This window comes from Phocoena sinus, chromosome 18 (genome assembly GCF_008692025.1).
Source record: "Phocoena sinus isolate mPhoSin1 chromosome 18, mPhoSin1.pri, whole genome shotgun sequence".
NCBI lineage: Eukaryota > Metazoa > Chordata > Mammalia > Artiodactyla > Phocoenidae > Phocoena > Phocoena sinus.
In genome coordinates this window covers 24,803,706-24,823,438 of record NC_045780.1, presented here as the reverse complement: position 1 = coordinate 24,823,438, position 19,733 = coordinate 24,803,706, and the positions used below count along the sequence as shown (strand labels likewise).

At 36.8% G+C, this 19,733-nt stretch overlaps 1 protein-coding gene across 1 annotated transcript in view; it reads right to left on the bottom strand.

Annotated features, from left to right (window-relative positions):
* VWA8 (von Willebrand factor A domain containing 8) overlaps positions 1 to 19,733 on the bottom strand; it is a 387,125-nt gene that overhangs the window by 297,846 nt on the left and 69,546 nt on the right. The gene's annotated exons all lie outside the window — the stretch shown is intronic.

The following is a 19,733-nucleotide window of genomic DNA, read 5'->3' as shown; positions in this document are numbered from 1 at the left end:
ACAGGCATGAAATGCTAACACTGCTGCTGCCGCCACCAAGAATCCTGTGTGCAAGCACAGGTCACTATCCACACCTCCCCTCCCAGGAGTATGTGCAATCTGCCACTGCCAGGGTCCCGTGATCCAGCGACAAGTACCCAGAGAGAACACACAGCACGCTTCAGGCTGTTGCAAGGTCATGCCGGGCTCTGCCACCGCAGGCAGGCCCTGCATTCCGCACCCGTCCTTGAGTGAGGCAGAGCCCCCTAATCAGCCGCTCTTTCACCCCCTCCTGTCTGGGCGAACAACAGACACCACAGGGCAACCTACACGCAGAAGCAGGGCCAAATCCAAACCTGAACCCCAGGAGCTATGCGAACAAGAAGAGAAAGGGAAATTTCTCAGTGCAGACCCAGGAGCAGAGGATGAAATCTTCACAATCAACTTGATGTACCCTGCATCTGTGGAATACCTGAACAGACAATGAATCATCCCAAAATTAAGGAAGTGGACTTTGGGAGCAAGTATAGACTTGGGGTTTGCTGTATGCAACTGAATAGTTTATGATTTCTATGTTTATCTTAGTTTTAGTGCTTGCTATCATTGGTGGATTTGTTTATTGGTTTGGTTGATTTCTTCTTTTTTTTTGTTTTAATAATTTAAAAAATTTTTTACTTTAATAAGTTTATTTTATTTTATTTCTTGCTTGCTTGCTTTTTTTTCTCTCTTTTCTTCTAAGCTGCGTGGCTTACAGGGTCTTGGTACTCTGGCCTGGTGTCAGGTCTGAGCCGCTGAGTTGGGAGAGCCAAGTTCAGGACATTGGACCACCAGAGACCTCCCAGCCACACATAATATCAATCGGCAAGAGCTCTCCCAGAGATCTCCATCTCAATGCTAAGACCCAGCTCCACTCAATAACCAGCAAGCTCCAGTGCTGGACACCACATGCCAAACAACTAGCAAGACAGGAACACAACCCCACCCATTAGTAGAGAGGCTGCCTAAAATCATACTAAGTTCACACACACCAAAACACACCACCGGACATGGTCCTGCCCACCAGAAAGACAAGATCCAGCCTCATCCACAAGAACACAGGCACTAGTCCCCTCCACCAGGAAGCCTACACAACCCACTGAACCAACCTTACTCACTGGGGGCAGACATCAAAAACAACAGGAACTACAAACCTGCAGCCTGTGAAACAGAGACCCCAAAACACAGTAAGTTAAGCAAAATGAGAAGACAGAGAAATATGCAGCAGATGAAGAAGCAAAGTAAAAACCCACCAGACCAAATAAATGGAGAGGAAATAGGCAGTCTACCTGAAAAAGAATTCAGAGTTATGATAGTAAAGATGATCTAAAATCATGAAAATAGAATGGAGAAAATACAAGAAATGTTTAACAAGGACCTAGAAGAACTAAAGAGCAAACAAACAATGATGAACAGCACAACAAATGAAATTAAAAATTCTCTAGAAGGAATCAATAGCAGAATAACTGAGGCAGAAGACCAGATAAGGGACTGGGAGGAGAAAATATTGGAAATAACTACCACAGAGCTGAATAAAGAAAAAAGAATGAAAAGAATTGAGGAGAGTCTCAGAAACCTCTGGAAAAAACATTAAACACACCAACATTTGAATTATAGGGGTCCCAGAGGAAGAAGAGAAAAAGAAAGGGACTGAGAAAATATTTGAAGGGATAATAGTTGAAAACTTTCCTAATATGGGGAAGGAAATAGTCAATCAAGTCGAGGAAGCACAGAGAGGCCAATACAGGATAAATCCAAGGAGAAACATGCCAAGACACGTATTAATCAAACTATCAAAAATTAAATACAATGAAAAAATATTAAAAGCAGCAAGGGAAAAGCAATAAATAACATACAGGGGAAACCCCATAAGGTTAACAGCTGATCTTTCAGCAGAAACTCTGCAAACCAGAAGGGAGTGGCAGGACATATTTAAAGTGATGAAAGGGAAAAACCTACAACCAAGATTACTCTACCCAGCAACAATCTCATTCAGATTCGATGAAGAAATTAAAATCTTTCCAGACAAGCAAAAGCTAAGAGACTTCAGCACCACCAAACCAGCTTTACAACAAATGCTAAAGGAACTTCTCTAGGCAGGAAACACAAGAGAAGGAAAAGACATACAATAACAAACCCAAAACAATTAAGAAAATGGTAATAGGAACATACATATCGATAATTACCTTAAATGTAAATGGATTAAATGCTCCAACCAAAAGGCACAGATCGGCTGAATGGATACAAAAACAAGACCTGCGTATATGCTCTACAACAGACCCACTTCAGACCTAGGGACACATACAGACTGAAAGTGAGAGGATGGAAAAAGATATTCCATACAAATGGGAATCAAAAGAAAGCTGGAGTTGCAATTCTCATATCAGACAAAATAGACTTTAAAATAAAGACAAGTACAAGAGACAGAGAGGACACTACATAATGATCAAGGGATCAATCCAAGAAGAAGATATAACAATACTGAATATTTAAACACCCAACACAGGAGCAGCTCAATTCATAAGGTAAATGCTAACAGCCATAAAAGGGGAAATCGACAGTAACACAATCCTAGCAGGGGACTTTAACACCCCACTTTCACCAATGGACAGATCATCCAAAATGAAAATAAATAAGGAAACACAAGGTTTAAATGACACATTAAATAAAATGGACTTAATTGATTTTTATAGGATATTCCATCCAAAAACAACAGAATACACTTTCTTCTCAAGTGCTCATGGAACATTCTCCAGGATAAACCATATCTTGGGTCACAAATCAAGCCTTGGTAAACTTAAGAAAATTGAAATTGTATCAAGTATCTTTCTGACCACAACGCTATGAGATTAGATATCATTACATGAAAAAAATGTGTAAAAATACAAACACGTGGAGGTTAAACAATACACTACTAAATAACCAAGAGATCACTGAAGAAATCAAAGAGGAAATCAAAAAATACCTAGAAAAAATGACAAAACATGACGACCCAAAACCTATGTGATGCAACAAAAGCAGTTCTAAGAGGGAAGTTTATAGCAATACAAGCATAGCTCGACACAAGAAAAATCTCAAATAAACAACCTCACCTTACACCTAAAGCAATTAGAGAAAGAACAAAAAAAAAAAAAAACAGAAAGTTAACAGAAGGAAAGAAATCATAAAGATCACACCAGAAATAAATGAAAAAGAAATGAAGGAAATGATAGCAAAGATCAATAAAACTAAAAGCTGGTTCTTTGAGAAGATAAACAACAATTCGTCAGACTCATCAAGAAAAAAAGCAAGACTCACATCAACAAAATTAGAAATGAAAATGGAGAAGTAACAACTGACACTGCAGAAATACAAAGGATCATGAGAGATTACTACAAGCAACTATATGCCAATAAAATGGACAACCTGGAAGAAATGGACCAATTCTTAGAAAAGCACAACCGTCTGAGACTGAACCAGGAAGAAATAGGCAATATAAACAGACCAATCACAAGCACTGAAACTGAAACTGTGATTAAAAATCTTCCAACAAACAAAAGCCCAGGACCAGATGGCTTCACAGGAGAATTCTACCAATCATTTAGAGAAGAGCTAACACCTGTCCTGCTCAAACTCTTCCAAAATATAGCAGAGGGAGGAACACTGCCAAACACATTCTACAAGGCCACCATCACCCTGATACCAAAACCAGACAAAGATGTCAAAAGAAAAGAAAACTACAGGCCAATGTCACTGATGAACAAAGACGCAAAAATCCTCAACAGAATACTAGAAAACAGAATCCAACAGCATATTAAAAGGATCATACACCATGATGAAGTAGGGTTAATCCCAGGAATGCAAGGATTCTTCAATATCCGCAAATCAACCAATGTGATACACCATATTAACAAATTGAAGGATAAAAACCATATGATCATCTCAACAGATGCAGAAAATGCTTTTGACAAAATTCACCACCCATTTGTGATAAAAACCCTCCAGAAAGTAGGCACAGAGGCTACCTACCTCAACATAATAAAGGCCATATATGACAAACCCACAGCCAGCTTCATTCTCAATGGTGAAAAACTGAAACCATTTCCACTAAGATCAGGAACAAGACAAGGTTGCCCACTCTCACCACTGTTTTTCAACATAGTTTTGGATGTTTTAGCCATAGCAATCAGAGAAGAAAAAGAAATAAAAGGAATCCAAATGGGAAAAGAAGAAGTAAAGCTGTCACTGTTTTCAGATGACATGGTACAATACGAAGAGATTCCTAAAGATTCTACCAGAAAACTACTAGAGCTAATCAATGAATTTGGTAAAGTAGCAGGACAAAAAATTAATGCACAGAAATTTCTTGCATTACTACACACTAATGATGAAAAATCTGAAAGTGAAATCAAGAAAACACTCCCATTTACCACTGCAATAAAAAGAATAAAATACTTGGAATAAACCTACCAAAGGAGACAAAAGACCTGTATGCAGAAAACTATCAGACACTGATGAAAGTAATTAAAGATGATACAAACAGATGGAGAGATATACCATGTTCTTGGATTGGAAGAATCAACACTGTGAAAATGACTACACTACCCAAAACAATCTACAGATTCAATGCAATCCCTATCAAACTACCAATGGCATTTTTCACAGAACTAGAACAAAAAATTGCACACTTTGTATGGAAACACAAAAGACCCCGAACAGCCAAAGCAATCTTGAGAAAGAAAAACAGAGCTGAAGCAATCAGACTCCCGGACTTCAGACTATACTACAAAGTTACAGTAATAGAGACAGTATGGCACTGGCACAAAAACAGAAATATAGATCAATGGAACAGGATAGAAAGCCCAGAGATGAACCCACACACATATGGTCACCTTATCTTTGATAATGGAAGCAAGACTATACAATGGAGAAAAGACAGCCTCTTCAATAAGTACTGCTGGGAAAACTGGACAGCTACATGTAAAAGAATGGAATTAGAACACTCCCTAACACCATACACAAAAAGAAACTCAAAATGGATTAAAGACCTAAATGTAAGGCCAGACACTATCAAACTCTTTGTGAAAAACATAGGCAGAACACTCTAAGACATAAATCACAGCAAGATCCTTTTTGACCCACCTCCTAGGGAAATAGAAATAAAAATAAACAAATGGGACCTAATGAAACTTAAAACATTTTGCATTTTGCAAAGGAAACCATAAACTAGACCTAAAGACAGCCCTCAGAATGGGAGAAAATATTTGCAAATGAAGCAACTGACAAAAGATTAGTCTCCAAAATTTACAAGCAGCTAACGCAGCTCAATATCAAAAAAACAAACAACCCAATCCAAAAATGGGCATAAGACCTTAATAGACATTTCTCCAAAAAAGATAATACAGACTGCCAACAAACACATGAAAGAATGCTCAACATCACTAATCATTAGAGAAATGCAAGTCAAAACTACAATGAGGTATCACCTCACAACAGTCAGAATGGCCATCATCAAAAAATCTACAAACAATAAATGCTGCAGACAGTGTGGAGGAATAGGAACCCTCTTGCCCTGTTTATGGGAATGTAAATTGATATATCCAGTATGGAAAACAGTATGGAGGTTCCTTAAAAAACTAAAAATAGAACTATCATATGACCCAGCAATCCCACTACTGGGCATATACCCTGAGAAAACCATAATTCAAAAAGAGTCATGTACCACAATGTTCACTGCAGTTCCATTTACCATAGCCAGGACATGGAAGCAACCTAAGTGTCCATCAACAGACGAATGGATAAAGAAGATGTGGCACATATATACAATGGAGTATTACTCAGCCATAAAAAGAAACAAAATTGAGTTATTTGTAGTGATGAGGTGGATGGACCTATAGTCTGTCATATAGAGTGAAATAAGTCAGAAAGAGAAAAACAAATACCGTATGCTAACACATATACATGGAATCTAAAAAAAAAAAATGGTTATGAAGAACCTAGGGGCTGGAAAGGAATAAAGACACAGACGTAGAGAATGGACTTGAGGACAAAGGGAGGGATAAGGGTAAGCTAGGACAAAGTGAGAGAGTGGCACTGACATATATACACTACCAAACGTAAAATAGATAGCTAGTGGGAAGCAGCTGTATAGCACAGGGAGATCAGCTCGATGCTTTGTGACCACCTAGAGGGGTGCGATAGGAAGGGTGGGAGGGAGACACGAGACGGAGGGGATATGGTGATATATGTATACATATAGTTGATTCACTTTGCTATACAGTAGAAACTAACACAACATTGTAAAGCAACTATACTCCAATAAAAATTTTAAAAAAAGGAAAAAAAGACTGTGATGTTTTAAATGAGTCACCATCAAAATGGATTCAGATTTAGCGTCATGTTCGATGCTGACAACATTAACAACTTACCAAAACAGAAAAGAGTCAGGTTTTACATTGGCCTATGGCAGGTTGATCATAACCATAGTCCTATAAGTCTTCCAAGTTTAAGAAAATTAGAAATAGAGAAAAATAGGAAATAAAGTAGGCCCCAAATAGTAAGAAGCAGGAAAAATATAATTTTTTAAAAAGTACTAAAGATGTGAAAAAACTCTTTCTTTAACTGATAGATGCTGAACAAAATAGAAAAATCTACCTTTTGGTCAAAATGCTTGAAAATCTGCTTTAAAAAAAAAAAAAAAGGAAATCTCGCGACTTCCCTGGTGGTCCTGTGGCTAAGACTCCACGCTCCCAATGCAGGGGTCCCGGGTTCGATCCCTGGTCAGGGAACTAGATCCCGCATGCCGCAACTAGAGATCACGCATACCACAATTAAAGATCCCGCAGGCCGCAACTAAAAGATCCCGCATGTGGCAATGAAGATCCCATGTGCTGCAACTAAGAGCTGGTGCAGCCAAATAGATAAATATTTAAAAAAAAAAAAAAGAAAACCTCAGTGACATTTCTCCTGTGTACTTAACAACATGACTAGGATTAATGCTGTTAAATTTATGTTATCACTCTCTCCTTAGAAGTCTCCTTTTTTGGTCTTTATGGCACTGTATTCTCTTAAAAAAAAACTTTCTTTTCTGCTTGCCCATTCCATATAGGTGGTGCCAGAACTACATCTTTAACCCCAAAGTCTTCTTATTCTGTAAGGTCTGGCCTGAGTAATCATACTTAATCACATAGTTGCAACCACCACTGTTATGCTAACAACTCAACCTCAGGCTCCCCGCAAGCCCCACCACATAGTCCTGTCACATGGATGTCTCCAACCAGACTCTAGAAGCACCTCAGGCTCTCTTGTACAACACTGAACACATCAGATTTCCCCCAAAACCTTCTCTTTCTCTTATCTTTCTGTTTAAGGTGGGAGCACCATACACCCATGCCAGGTCCTCAATTCCTATCTCATCTCCTACATTCAATTTATCACCATGTCCTGCTGATTGGACTTCTTTAATATTTCTGGAACTCATTCCTTCTACCACTCCTCTAATTCAGGCCCTCCTTAAGTCTCAGATCTCCTCCCTTCTAAGCCCAAGCTCCTTAACTTAACATATATGTCTACCACAGTATGGCATTTATCATTCCAATACTTTTCCTGATATTAGTTGCCACACACGTGGTATTTTTATGACAGTGAACTGGTTGAGATTTCCCCCATGCTTATATATACCATACTGCTTTACTAGAAAAATCTGTCTGTTTTATACTGACCCCTTTGCTTAAAATTTAATTTTCCCTATAGTAATTCACTCCCAAACAATCTGAATATCTGAAGGGAGGAAAAAGACTATCTCTATTTTTTTTTTAGAGACTAAATATACAAAGAAATTTCTCAAATAGCAAAGCATTGACTTTCCAACTGTGCAAAAAACACAGACATTGCTTAATCAAGCCTCCTTTTAATAAGCTGTTGAATTCTGCACTATATTGCAGAATTCATTTCAAGTGTCTATGTACTATCATAAAAAAATAAACTTTTATGAAAACCACAATTGGACTCAAGATGATCATCCTATTTTAAAAATAGATCAATTCATGAATAACCTACAAAACTGACTATCTGTGGTAGCAGCTTTATTTTTTTTAAATGCATGGATAGAAGTGACTTAGTATCTCCTAAAGGACAAAAAAAATAAGAATCTCATTTTTGCTAGTTGAGAAAAGGACAAATTTATAGAAATGGCTTCCAGAACATTAAAAATAAAACATAAACTACTTCTTATAAAAATTCATGTTTCAAATAAGGTCTCAATTAAGCTTTCTTTCACAAGAATCTATTTACTCCAAGAAAACACAGCTCATAATAAAAAGAAACTCAGCTGTACCTCAATTTAAAAAAAAAAAAGAAAGAAAACTAAGTTATCACAACTTGTGGCAATATTATATTTAAAAAACTAAAATTTTTATCAATCTTAGTTATAGAACAGACTAAATATTGTATTTACCTTTTTTTTTTTTTTTTTTTTTTTTTTTTTTTTTGCAGTATGCGGGCCTCTCACTGTTGTGGCCTCTCCCGTTGCAGAGCACAGGCTCCAGACACGCAGGCTCAGCGGCCATGGCTCACAGGCCCAGCCGCTCCGCGGCATGTGGGATCTTCCCGGACCGGGGCATGAACCCGTGTCCCCTGCATCGGCAGGCAGACTCTCAACCACTGCGCCACAAGGCAAGCCCTGTATTTAATTTTTAAACATTTCATAGAGATGAAAATACATGTTTTCTGAGATGAAACTAGAGATATGTATATCAAAATTTAGTGGTTTCCCAACTGTGGGCCAGGAAAGACAAAATCTTGACAACACAGGACAACAGACACTGCATCTGCTTTTATTTACTCCAGGAGACCTTGGTCAATTATGCATTGCACCTTTCCAGAGGAATCTGGAATAAGCTACAGAGAGAGATCAGAAGCAGAAGTCAAATACACAAAGGATTCCTTTCATCTACCTTAATGGAGTTAGGTGCTGTGATCATATAGTTGAAAAGGAGTGATGGATAGAAAAAGACCTCTTGAAAACCTGATAAATAAATGCTGCACCTCTTCTCCAGAGTAAAATGCACACAGGTATATGTCTACAGTAGAGACCTCAAGTTAAGAACCTCTACTCTGAATGAGGGATAGAAATAGAAAGTCACGATTTGGCACACACCATAGTAATAACTGTTGGAAGCAACAATCATCAATGCATGGTAAAATTAGTGGGTAAGAGTATGATGAAAGGGCTTCCCTGGTGGCACAGTGGTTGAGAGTCTGCCTGCTGATGCAGGGGACACGGGTTTGTGCCCCGTTCCGGGAAGATCCCACATGCCACGGAGCAGCTGGGCCCGTGAGCCATGGCCGCTGAGCCTGCACGTCCGGAGCCTGCGCTCCGCAACGGGAGAGGCCACAACAGTGAGAGGCCCGCGTATCGGAAAAAAAAAAAAAAAAAAGAGTATGACGAGAAACAGGATATTTGCAAAGACTCAAGAAAATCTCCCCCAACAAGATATTTATAAGCGACAAAGGGAAAAAATAACACGGCAGTGAAGGAACCTGGTAGATACCACCTTAACCAAGTGATCAGTTAACATACAGCAATGAAATGTATCAATTTCACATTATTGCTAAAAAAAAAAAAAAATGCATGATCTTAACCAAATCATGAGGAAACACCAGACAAACCCATACCGAGCAACATTCTACAAAATAACTGGCCATGAAGAGAAGAAGGGAGGGACCTGTTGATAGAAAGGTAGATGGAGCTGGGGACAGTGTAGCAGCAGTCATTTTTTTTAATGATGCAAAGACTTGAGCATATTCAAATGATTAGGAGGAGGAACTTTGTCTTTGACGATCACTCCTACCCTTCCAAGACTAGCTCTCTGTACTCTGACCTTATGGCATTCCCTCTCACCTCCTCCAAAACCTTCCGTCGACTATACCATATATCTTATTTGCATTTTCAGATTCCTTTTCTTCTACATACATGTCTGTACTTTAAGAAAATCTACAGTCTTCTGATACCTCTTAATATGCTCCCATTTTCCTCTCCTTTATTTTCAAGCCTCTTGAAAATAGTCCACATACTAACTGCCTCTAATAAGCATCCATCACCCTTATTTTACTGAAATTGCTCACTTGAAAGTACCAAAAATAAAACTGCCAAAAATCAAGCTTTTTCTTGATCTTTGTGTTCTCCTGTCCTTCAATCCTCTTCTGTTGATCCTCTCTTGTGCTTTATCTTCTATGAACATTTACCAGGTTGGTTTCCCCTTGGCTTTCCCCAGCCCTCCCTCTGCCTCCTGTCCTCTAAAAGGCAAGTGTTTCCCAAGATTTTATTCTTAACCTTCCCCCCACCTCTTTTCTCATTGGTTATTCCACTGGCAAAGATCAAACCTACACCCACATATTCTTATTCATTCATTGAGTATTAATTACATGGCAGGTGCTCTGTTATCTGCTATGTTAAGTATAACAACAACAATAGATAAGACTTTTCCATTTTCTTTATTTCATTATTCTTGAGGAATATACTGTGTGACCCTAGCCTTTCTCCTGAGCTCCATGCTCACATTTCCAAATACCTTTTAAAAATATCTCCATAAGGATTGTTCAAACTCAACATGCTTAATCAAATCGAGCTCATGACTTCTTCCCTAAACCAGGCCCTCCTCCTAATGTCTATTTCAATTAAAGTTTCACTGATTCTCCTGCCGTCCGGTATTCATTACTTCTGATTCCTCAAACAATATAAGTGTAACCTCTAAATATCTCATGCATCCATGAACGCGCTTCATTCTCACTGCCACTGTTCCAATGGGAGCCTTCATTACTTCCTGCTTCTTTACTAAAAGAGCTAATTGGAGCAGGCACCATATCTCAATATGTCTAGTCCTCAGTTGTCCTTAAGGTGATGAAATTTTACCTGCTGGAAAAGAGGGACTGAATCATGCCATCTATAACATCTATTTCAGCAGCAAGATACATGATTACGTGGTTTACCGCAACCTTATTAAGAATAATTTTAAAAATCCTCCCACTGGGACTTCCTTGGTGGCACAGTGGTTAAGAATCCACCTGCCAATGCAGGGTACACCGGTTCGATCCTTGACCCAGGAACATTCCACATGCTGTGGAGCAACTAAGCCCGTGTGCTACAACTACTGAGCCTGCCCTCTAGAGCCTGTGAGCCACAACTACTGAAGCCTGCGCACTCTAGGGCCCGCGTGCTGCAACTACTGAAGCCTACATGCCTAGAGCCCATGCTCTGCAACAAGAGAAGCCACCGCAATGAGAAGCCTGTGCACTGCAACAAAGAGTAGCCCCTGCTCGCCACAACTAGAGAAAGCCCACGTGCAGCAACAAAGACCCAATGCAGCCAAAAATTAAATAAATATTTTTTAATTAAAAAAAATAATAAATCTTCCCATAAATAAAAAAGTCCTACTGTATAGCCCAGGAAACTATACTCAATATCCTGTGATCAACCATAATGGAAAAGAGTATAAAAAAAGAATGTCTTTATCTGTATAACTGAGTCACTTTGCTGTACAGCAGAGACTGGCACAGCACTGTAAATCAACTCTACTTCAATAAAAAAAATAAAATTTAATTTTAAAAAATCCAAACGTTTTTCTTATTAATTCAATGTCAAATTATTTGTTTATTTTATACAACATTTAATTGGCAGTGAGGATGGATGCTTTATAGTGCAACTGGATTCAAAGATAAGAATATGAAAAGAGGATTATAAACTTATAAGAGTGCTATAATTTTTTAGAAAAAAATGAAAGAAAATCGACGTGCAAAAGATCACCCAAGATTTTTAACTTTCCTCCCAACTTGCCCTTTGGTTATGTAGTTATATACCCAGAGCATATGCAAATTTAAAATTTTAAATGTAAGCAAAATTATTGGCTAAAAGGAGAAAACGTTACTATTTTAGGATCTCTTTGCTTCCTGATTCTTTCTTAAAATAGTCTATAAAATGATTAAAATACTTTAATCAGTACTGTCAAACTTTATTAACGCAGTCTGATCATATTTGTAAAGAAGGATGTTAAAAACAACTGAATAGCAAATCCATTAAGTACTTTAATATATCAGCAACATATTGTACCAGACTATAAATCTCAGACTTAACAGGAGATGCTGGAGAGAAAAAAGGGTTACAAGTTTTGGGCCCAACAGAGGCCCAAGCATCTTAACCTCCTTGCATTAATGCCCCCTTTGCCCTCTGTCTGCTCAACACTTAAAGTGTGGAAACACAACACTGAAGTTTTCCTAGTTCTCTCATATACCTGTTTAATCTTCCCAGCAGGATTCTCAGGTCTTCAAGGAGTGAGAACCCTGTTTTTTTATGTCATATTGGTGCAAAACTGGCTCACAGCAGGCTTTCAGTGTTTATGAAATGAAAATGTAAACATTCAGTTAAAAGACGCTGTTATGTAAGTTTAGAAAGAATTTTTTTATGAAGAATACTTATCTATGCCCACACTTGATATGAAAACAGAACTGACAAGTTTAACTGTCAGCATGAGAGATGTAGCCTACATATTTCAAAACTTTTCTATACGGATTTTTAAATAAAATAATTGTGGTATAACTTTTCTTGTGAAATTTAAAAAGAAAGAAGGGAGCAGTGCATATATATTTTATGTGGAATGAATACTGGTGATCATTCCTCAATGTAGAAATTAGATCAACCATAAGGCTCATGTCCTGCCCTTCAAGCTATAGAACTTCCAGAGACCTAATTTCTCAAATAGAAATCAGAAAAAATGCAGAAAGATCCTTCTGGACAAAGCACCCCATATAGCAGCTTTAACCACCTAACACATGGATACAAAGTAGTTCAAGATAAAAGCAGCTGCATGACCTAAAATCATAAACTGTCTAAGCCCTGTTCTAGATTTGCTTCTGATTTGATAAAAGACCTTAGGCAAACAATTCATCTGGAGGTCTGTGTCCTCGTTTACTAAATGAGAATATCCTCAAGGGGTACTGTACAATGCCACTATTCATGAATCAATGCAGTACTAGAAAAATATTTAAAGCTGTAAAACCTATTAAAATATAAATTATTATTAATACAGTCATGATCTAATTAAAATAGATTCCAAAGAACTTCAAATACTCAAAATGGTTACAGGGTAACAGCACTGAAGAAGCCAAAGAAAAATGAAAAAAATTTATATTTCAAGTTCTTTATTTTGAAATATCAGAATAGGATCAGATTGATTTTTGGTTGCTCTATCACCTGCTATGGGTGACTTAGATAAGTCACTTTCCTCTCTAAGCCTCCACTTCTTTCTAGTAATGGTGCTTATCTCATAGGTTATGGTAAAGATTAAATAAGATAACCTCTGGCACACAGTAAACCTTAAAAAGAAAACCACTTGCCTGTTATTATTACAAATACTATTATCCTTGTAGTAGTTGTCATCATCATCGTCATCATCATCATCATCACTGCTCTCTCAAGGAAGTAGCATATGACAGAAAGAAGCTACACTTTGGAACTGGACAGATCCTGGTTCAAATCTTACCACTGCTATTTATCAGTTGTATGACCATAGCCCCCTAAAGACTCTTATTTCACCTATAAGATGTGGAAGTCACCTCCATCCTAAGGATGTTTTGAGGATTAAATGCAGTCATATAAAGCACCTAGCACAACAGAGGTCCCCTCAATGAAAGTTATTTTTTATCTCCCTTGATCCTTTTTAAATGAATTATCTAAGTCTGTCAAACATTTAACATATGAGTAGATAAGAGTTGGCCTGAGCAAGATGGCAACATGGTAAGGAGCCACGGCCTGAGTTCTGACTAATACAGAGGCCAGAGTAAACATAGAGAGACCTTTTCCAACTGTCCTAGTGACAACTGGGACATATTATAACAATACGGTTGCAAAGGATTTGGTGCAGGTACTAGAATTCAATCATTCTCAAAAAACAAGTCAATGTTTTTCCCTATTTGCTAAAATAAGTAAACGGCACTTATACAAGATAAAAATCTCATCTTCTGATCAATAGCACTGTTATTCAATGTATTAAGAGTTGCTTTTAGTGACTTGTAACATTTAGGCAGCATATTAAAAAAAAGTTAATCCTTATTTTTCTACTAATAAAAGAGAATCAAGAATTATCCGAGGGCTTCCCTGGTGTCGCAGTGGTTGTGAGTCCGCCTGCCAATGCAGGGGACACGGGTTCGTGACCCGGTCCGGGAGGATCCCACATGCCGCGGAGCGGCTGGGCCCGTGAGCCATGGCCGCTGAGCCTGTGCGTCCGGAGCCTGTGCTCCGCAACGGGAGAGGCCACAACAGTGAGAGGCCCGCGTACCACAAAAAAAAAAAATTATCCGAAACAGAGAATACATTAAAATATTATGTAATTGTTTAAAGTGCATTTTATATGTAATATTAAATATGTATATTGTATAATAAGGAACTTGACATTATTGTGTCAAACAAATTAACAAGATTCTAGTGTGAAAAGAGTTACTGGTTTAGAAAAGTTGAAAAAAAGCATTTGAAGTTCCCCATCCTGGCTTTCTACTCCCCAAATTAACACTATATAGAGTGTCTCCTGTCAGCCAGACATAAAAACTTAATCACAATTTATTTGTAGCTTAGCTAATTTGTAACAGCTTATATTTGAGAAATGCAAGCAATGTATAATGACTTAAAAGTCTTCCTCTCCGGCTCTTTGGACACAAGACTCTTTGGCTCACAGGACAATAAACAGAATTAATGATAAAAATGTCAACAAGTAAGGTAAGGAAAAAAATTAGAGTAATAGATTTATAAGGGTTAGAATATCAACAATTTAGGCTTTTCTTGGGTTATTTTACCTTCAAAGACAAATGAAAGTTAATATGGTAGCAAAAAATCTTAATCTCCTTATTTCTCCATAAGTGTCATAATATGTCATATAAATTTTCATATTTCTGTTCTTTAACCTATTTTTCTTTTCAAAAAGTTCCTATAATCTATTTAGCAAAACAATTGCATAAAAAATATTTGCATAAAAAATATTTAAGTTACCTTCACATTAACAAGTGGATAAGTTACAGTAAATATTTACATAGACAAACATGGGGTATATGTCAACATTTTCTTGACAGATGGTAACTTATTTATTTCATCAGTATCTCTCTCCTTTTCTATATCCACTCAGTTCATTGACATCTTACAGAAGCAATAGCCAATAAATGTAAAAGTGATTCAACCTGGTTAGTACTTTTTAAAGCAAATTAAAGTCTATCAGTTTGGCAAAGTACATGTATGGAAATACTCAATATTGACAAGAATCCATGAGGCAATCACTCAGTGCACACTGATGAGAGTATGAGTTGGAACACCCTTTCTGGAAAGCAATTTGGCGATATATGTGTATTGAGACTCTTGAATATGTCTAGACCCTTTGATTATATTTCCAGCATTCAAGTCTAAAAAAATCATCCAAGGTAATAACAAGATCTAAGTACAGAGATATTCACCAAAGAGTTATTTATAATAGTGAAAACTTAGAAAGAACCTGAATGACCAACAACATGGGAAGGTAGATAAAATGGGAATAGTAAATATATAATGTCACATCTATTTGATGAAATACTGTACAGACACTAAAAGTCATATTTTTGAGGAATATCTAATATCACAGGAAAATGCTCCTAAAAAAATATCAGGTTTTAAAAAAAGCAGACTGTAAAACTTTATCTGCATGGTATACCATTTTTGTAAAAATTACTATACTTGATTAAATAGATATGAATACAGGCATCATAGAAAGAAATACAGAAAATATTCACACTGTTGGTCTTGAAGGGGAAGATAAATAATTTTTATATTCTTCCCTATGCTCTTTATCATTTGCTCTATTATACTATCCTTCTTTACTATGTTTATTTTATTTCCCCCACTAAAACATAAGCTCTATGATGGGAGGAATTTGTTTCTTCTGTTCACTGTACCTAGACACACAGCAGTCATTTCAATAAATATTTATTAATTAATAAATACTATATGTGTATACACACACATATATATCTATAAAATGAGCATTTATGACTTTATTAATCAGAAGAAATAAACATTATTTTGAAAGAAAATATAAATTCCCTACTACAGAATTATTAACCTAATTCTGATCTTCAAGAGTAGTAATTGAGTTCAACCTCTCATTTCATCATCAATTATCCAAAATCCTGCATGAAAAAAAGCAGTCTATGGCCATGACCCCCAATTCGGATTTGGGAATTTTGTCAAGGTTTCCAGCTGAAATGTCAATTAGAAATTACTTGGACATCAGTCATATGTGCATACAATGTCAACCACACTGAAAACCCCAAACTTTTTCTCCTTAGCACCCACTAGATGGCCACAGGTATTTCTCATCTAGGTTGGCCCACCTACATTAGGAAACCTCACCTGATGGTTATGTGGACACTGCCTTTCCCTTGATCCCAGACATCAAAGTCAACGGTTAAGAATATTAAAGAAATTTCTAAATAAAATAAAGATCTTTCACTCTAACAAACATGAGTAGCTGGTAATCAATTGGTAACTTCAAATATTTAGAATTCAGATGGTAATTATTCATTCTGATGACTCAAAATAGATGTCAAAAGGACAGATATATTTTCCATTGGAAAGCCCCCTGGTCCCATCCAGAGCCTATTTATTCTTAATTTACTTAAAATTTTAACAAGGTTGACTAACCAAAAGAGAAACCTGTCATAAAATGTAAGTGTCAGTTACATTCCAAACAGTTTTTAGGTGCCAGAGATAAGCAAAATAGTTACAGTCTAGTGGGGAAGACAATCAATATGAAAACAAAGAAATAATTAGGTAAATTTAGAGAGTGATAGGTGCTCTGAAGATTACATTATGCATATGACAGCAGGGTTCATGTGGAAAGGGCATGGGCGTGATCAGTGATTATAGAATGTTATGAGAATTTATAAGCTGAATGACGAGGAGGCAGGAATGTACAGATCTGGGAGAAGGTCATTCCAAGCAGAGGAAATATCAGATACAAAGGCTCTGAGGTTGGAAAGCACTTGGTCTATTTTTAAAAGAACAAGAAGGTCACTGTAGCTGGAGTCTAGAAAGCAAGGGAAAGAAGAAAGAAGATGAGGTTGACAAGGTTGGGTCCTGTAGAGTGTGGTGCCCTTGTTAAAGGGTCTGGATTTTATTCTGGGTGTGATGGGATTGCATGGATTTAAACAAGGAACTGATAGGATCCGATTATGAACAAACGGTAAGGAATATTAACTGCCAAATAAGAGAGAAGAAAAAATGTGAATATCAGATACAATCTCATAAATAGCCTGAAGCAACTTAGAGACAGGACTAACATGCCTATATCTCCATCACAGGCTCTGAAGGTGTCGGTGCATTACAGCATCCTAAACAGCTGATGTTTATCATAATAAGTAGGATTCACCAAGAAAACATGAAAGTATAAAATACTACCATACATTTACATAGCACTTTAAATATTTTATAAATGGTAAAATAGATAACATCTGAAAATATGCTTTTTAGAATGGCAAGGAGAATATAATATCAGAGTTTCATCTAAATGATTTATTTTATGCTTCAAGAAATAAATCTTTAGCTAATCAATAACCTTAGTTACCTGAAATAACTCCATTTCTGAGATTTCTGAATAGGCAAAGTTTTAAGCTGTCTTTAAAATAATCAACGTACAAAAATCCCTTTCTCTTCCTTACTTTGCATTGCAACCATCATCTAGGTATAAAATCCACTCAAAAAATATGTTTTTAAATCCATGCTCGACCAGACAAAACCAGTTCTTTCATCGTCACTTAAATATATTCCTATCCCCTCTCCTCTACACAGGCTGTGGTCTCATGTTCTGATCTCTCTCCTCAGCTGCCCACTATCTCAACTCAAATCCCATCTCCTTCATTTCATCCTCATTGGGTCCCGAAAAGAAGCAAGCATTATAAAAGTACATTTTTTTCCCACTTATAATTAGAAATAAAGTGAACATTTGGCATTATGTGAATAAAATGGATTTCTTTAAATACACTTCTGTGCTTCATCCACAAAGCATTACTTTTTTAATTGCTGGAAGTCTGAACTTCTCAGATTTTCCCACCATATGATGCTAAGTTTGTTCACCAATGTTTAAGGTAGTTATTGTCAAATCACTTTAAGTACATTTTTCCTTTTGTAATTAATTAGTCATCTATGCGACAATGTGAATATTCTGGTCTCCAAAAATTCTTTCACTCAGCGCTTCTTACAATTTCACTCTTTTAATTATAAGTAACAGTGTATACTCCTGGGAAAGCTTCAAATTTAAAGAGCTATGAATGTTCTTTCCTCGCCCCACCCCAAATGCCCAGTCATACCTCCACAGAGGTCAGCTCTGTTTACTGATTCTTGTGTTTCCTTCTGGAAATTTTCAATGTATACACAAATATTTACACATTTCTTGTTTTTTTCTAAATCACAAATGGGACCATATTATATATACTGTCTTGCAACTTCATTTTTTTCCCATTAATATATCCTGGACTTCTTTCCTATCACCTCTTATAGATTCATCTCATGTTTTCAAATGGTGACAGAGAATTCTGTTTACCATTATTTATTTAATTAGTCTCCTAAATGTACATCATTATAATTTTCACTTCCAGTTTTATATGATATCAAACAATGCTACAATAAACATCCTTGTATATATAACTTTACACGCTTTGTGTGAATAACATTGGAAAGAAAAATTGCTAGAAATATTACTGCTGGATATAAATATGTTTAATTTCTTTTCTTTTGATAGAAAATCACCAAATTTTCTTTCAAAATTGCATCAATCTACGCTCCCATTAACAGCAATGCTAATTCCTCATCCCATCTTCCTCATCAACAATGGACATTAGCAAATTATTTAATCTTTACCAATCTGATAGGTGAAGGAAAAACAGCAGCTCATTAGTGTTTTAATTTTTATTTTTTTAACAAGAAGATTAAGCATCTTGTCATGAATTTATTGAATATTTGAAATCTTTTCTCTATGAAATGTTTAAAGCCTCTGTCCTTTTTTCTATTAGGTATTCCTAACAAAGAACAATATTTAATATTTTAAATTTTTTTTTTTTGGCGGTACGCGGGCCTCTCACTGTTGTGGCCTCTCCTGTTGCGGAGCACAGGCTCCGGACGCGCAGGCTCAGCGGCCATGGCTCACGGGCCCAGCTGCTCTGCGGCATGTGGGAACTTCCCGGACCGGGGCACGAACCCGCGTCCCCTGCATCGGCAGGCGGACTCTCAACCACTGCGCCACCAGGGAAGCCCAATATTTAATATTTTAAGCAATATATTTAAAGAAATGTACAACAAGCTTCATTATAATTTTCAAAAAATATTATTTTAATTGGTAACCTACACCTAAGTACTCTCTCCAAAAAGCTGCAGTTCCTGGGAGTATATATCTAATTTCAGTATGTTTAATAAACCTTTATAAACTTGACCTTTATATTGAGAATACATTAATAAATGTGCTAGAGAATTTCCTATATTAAAATCGCCTTAATTCTTTTTTAAAAAAAAACAAATTTCTATAGGCAATTAATAGGAAGCAACTGAAAATTAAGAAATCAGCATATTGATCTTTAGCTAACATTTTAGAACCACTCATTTCAACTATGCCTTCTTATTTATTTATTTATTTTGCAGTACGCGGGCCTCTCACTGCTGTGGCCTCTCCCGTTGCGGA